The sequence below is a fragment of the Mesocricetus auratus genome, unplaced genomic scaffold, assembly GCF_017639785.1.
Source record: "Mesocricetus auratus isolate SY011 unplaced genomic scaffold, BCM_Maur_2.0 Super-Scaffold_100006, whole genome shotgun sequence".
Classification (NCBI taxonomy): domain Eukaryota; kingdom Metazoa; phylum Chordata; class Mammalia; order Rodentia; family Cricetidae; genus Mesocricetus; species Mesocricetus auratus.
In genome coordinates, this window is record NW_024429190.1 from 16,867,891 (window position 1) to 16,871,903 (window position 4,013).

General features: G+C 47.0%; 1 pseudogene; it reads right to left on the minus strand.

Moving 5' to 3' along the window:
- Positions 1–2,400: 2,400 nt before the first annotated feature.
- On the minus strand, positions 2,401–2,945 carry LOC106021051 (annotated as a pseudogene).
- Between the last annotated feature and the right edge of the window lie 1,068 nt (positions 2,946–4,013).

A 4,013-nucleotide genomic window follows, 5' to 3' on the forward strand; every position in this document is an offset into this window, starting at 1 on the left:
GGTTAAGAGCACTGACTGCTCTTCCAGAGGTCCTGAGTTCAATTCCCAGCAACCACATGGTGGCTCACAACCATCTACAATTCAATCTGGTGTCTTCGTCTGGCATGTAGGCAGAACACTGTATATGTAATAAATAAATCTTTAAAAAAATCCACATGCCTGGATGACAAGCTTTTTACCTACTGAGCCATCTTCCCAGCCCCTCCTTGCTTTTGACTGGGTTATCTGCTTTACGGGAGCCTGCAGGACTCACAACTATAAGGCAAGGATTCTGCCACCCTGTGTTTGTTAGTGATGAAGATTAATAGGCCCAGAGAGCCCAAGGGACCTGCACAGAGGCCCTGCTCTTCTTTGCGCCAGCACTCCACTCAGATCCCAGGTCTTTTTTTGGAGAGGATAAGTCTGGTGCAGAATCTGAACGCCTGCTCACGGGACAGTTAGGGCTAATACACCATCGTCACAGAGAGAACAGAGGGCAGATCTGAGCATCAGCATGGCTGGGTGGGGGCTGAGGGCTGGGGACTACTAACTCACCTGAAGACGGAAGCATTTTATGTTCCTGTGGTTGTTTTAGAAAGTGTGAGTTCAGACCACTCACTAAGCAGCGACTGTGTGCATGGAAGTAGGTGTTAATTATGGCAGGTCAGAATGGCTAAATAAGGGGATGCTACAAATTCACAGTCAAAGATAGCGGGACACACCCACCTAGACACCCCACACACATCAGAATACCTGCACCTGGTGGCTCAGTTCATAAAGTGCTTGTTGCAGGATGTGGGTTTGATCCCCAGAACCCACATAAAAATGCTGAAGGGGGTAGAATGTGCTTGTAATCCCAGGGCCAGGCAGGTGGAGACAGATGAACCCTTGGGACTTGCTGGCTAGCCAGCCTAGCTTAATTGGTGAGTTCAGGTCAAAGACCTTGTGGAAGGAGGGAAGGAAAGGAGGAAGGAAGGAAGGAAGGAAGGAAGGAAGGAAGGGTATCCAGAGAAGCCGCCAACAATCAGAGTGTTGCTCTTAGCCTTGAGCAGAGAAGCTTCTGTCTGCAGTGCAAAGGTCAATGCAGAGACACAACTCGCCAAAATGCCGAGGGTAAGTGACTGTTGGGTGCTGAGCCCTAATGGGACATCTATACCACTCCCTTCCTCGAAAGTTCAGGGACTATCACAGAAAAGGGGGGGGTTAAGAGCTGGAGGATGGGAAGGGGTGCTGTTAAAAGCTGACGTGGCTGTCACACTTATGAACTTGTAGGGACTGTGGTCACTTGTATAACACCTGCACAAGATGGGGTCCATCAACATTCCACCATGGAGAGGGGACAGGCTCATGTGGGACACCTCTGTCTGAGGAGCTCCTGGCAGTCAGCAGTGCTTGGGGCAGGGACGCTAGTTCTTCAGCTATGTAGGCACTGGTGAGTTGCTCATTTCCAGTAAATAACCTCCCAATGATTGTGCACACAATCCTAACTAAACTCATGGGGTCACATACACAAAACAGAAAAAACACAAAAGCAGGAATTATTGGAAGAGGGCTCAGCAGGAGAGAGAAATGATGAGGGAGGATAATGGGTGTGTGAAAATGATCAAAATATGTGTATGAAGGCCAAGCATTGGTGACACATGCCTTTAATTCCAGCATTCAGGAGCCAGAGACAAGCAGATCTCTGTGAGTTCAAGGCAGGCCTGGTCTACAAAGTGAGTTCCAGGACAGGCTCCAAAGCTACCCAGAGAAATCCTGTCTTGAAAAACAAACAAACAAAAATACGTGTATGAAACTGTCAAAAAATAAAAATAATAAACATTAAAAAACTCAAGGTAGGAGCTCTTGAGGAAATATGTCTAAGGTTGACCTCTGACCTCCACAAGCATGTACACCTATGTACATACACTCGTGAACACAGGTGCACACCCATGCTGCATGACACAGACACACACACACACACACACACATTCACTCACTGAAGATTAATTTCTCAAACTTTGATAATCCTCAGAACAGCCCATGCCCCACACACAAGTCAGCAATGGGTTGGCTGTCCTCAGAGAAGCCCAGAATAGAGAATCCACACCATTATGTTAACCCCCAAACAATAGCAACTTTCATATTAATCAGAATTTTACTAGCAAAAATGCTTATTTGAGGAAAAGACAAGAAAACGAAAGTTTGTATTCAAGATGGCTCATTTTTTTCTTCACAAGTTTGTATTTTTCTGTCATTTACAAACACATTTCTAGTAAAAACAAAACAGATGGATTTTATTGTAAAAATATGTCGTCACTGTATTCCTGTTTAGGACAGACACACAATGTTCTGGGGTACTAGGTGACTCTGAGTGACACTTGGGGCTGAACATTCTTTTTTTTTTTTTTTACTTTTATCAGCCTTTATTTTATGCTGAATTTATTCCTGCGCCATAAGTTTTTGTTTCTTCTAGGATATATCTTTTCTTCTGTGCAACTTCCTTTTCTGGCTTTGGAACAATCTGTTCCTTCTCTGTGAGGATCATCTCGATATGGCAGGGGGAGCTCAAGTATGGGTTAATCTGGCCGTGAGCTCTGTAAATTCATCGACGCATCTTAGCTGCTTTGTTCACCTGGATGTGTTCGGTGACCAGAGAATTTACAACTAGACCCTTAAGCTCAGCATTACTCTCTGCATTTTTAAGCCTGTGTAGCAAATACTCAGCACTCTTTTTTGGCCACCGACACTGTGTCCTGTCCCACTGTTTGGCCTGGGCCCATCTGCTGACTCCACCATTGTACCGACGGAATGGCACACATTGCTTCTTCAAAGTGACATCCTTCAGGTATTTGGTGACTTTTTGGATATGCATACCCTTGATGACCTGGGCAGTTTCACGGTATTCTTAAAGAGAACCTGGAGATTTGAACCTCTTGACTTGCATGATTTCGTAGGGTTTTTGGGTTGAGAGAGTAGCGAACCATCTTCACAGGTTACCAGAGGTCGCTTACAGGAAGAGCGGGGCTGACCATTCTAACTTTCATCTTCAGTTGCCAGCATCCATGTGGATCTGATGGCAGGAGGGCAGAGCGGTGGGGAATAAGGGGGTGAAAAAAGAGAAATGAGCAGAGAGAAGATCAAAGAGACTAAGGGGAGGATGGAGGGAGGGAGACTGCTTAGATCCACCGTGGGCCACCCACAGCAAAAGCTGCCTGGCTCTGGCCTCTTGGGAGGCTCCTGGCTCTGGGGTCCTGCTTGAGCAATGAGCTCAAGGGAGACTGCTGCCTGCAGGGGTGGGGGTGGGGTGGGGGTCTAGAGCAGCCAGGTGAAGACCTCACTAATCCTTATTGGTGGTTCCACTAATACCAGGTCACAAGGGGACCTGGCATGGGTGAAGGAACATTTTAGAAGATTGAAGTCCTGGAGACAAATAGCTCTGAGGGTCAGGTGGACAGCCTCAGGGATTGCCTTGGATCCCACTGATGGGAGATGTTCTTCTGTATTTATGTTTCTCTTATTGGTTGATACATAAAATACTGATTGGCCAGTATCCAGGCAAGAAGCATAGGCAGGGCTACCAGATGAGGAGAATCCTGGGGAGAGGTGTGGGGAGAGAGGCCAGGGAGAGAATCCATGTAGAGGCCGGGAAGATAGGATGTGCCAGGTGTTCTCTGGTAAGATAAGGCCATGTAGAAATACATAGATTAGTAGCTTTGGGTTAATAATTAAGAGAGAGCTAGCCAGTAAGAAGCCCTAGCCATTTGTAACCAACAGCTTACAAATTAATATAAGTCTTTGCCTGTTTATTTGGGGCTAATCGGCTGCGGGACCAGGCTGGAAAGAAACTCCAGCTACATCCCACTCTCTGTCTTAGGCAGGAGTCCTGTCCTTACGGGGAAAGATTCCTGGTCACAAATGCCTTGGGGCTCTTCTCTATGTTCCTAGGCTCCTTCTGAGCATGCCCTCTGGACTCTGGTGCTCCACTGTTTCCTCGGTGGGGCTTATGGGCCATTCCTCGACTGTGCTTACACCTCTCAGGGTCTGCTGCCTCC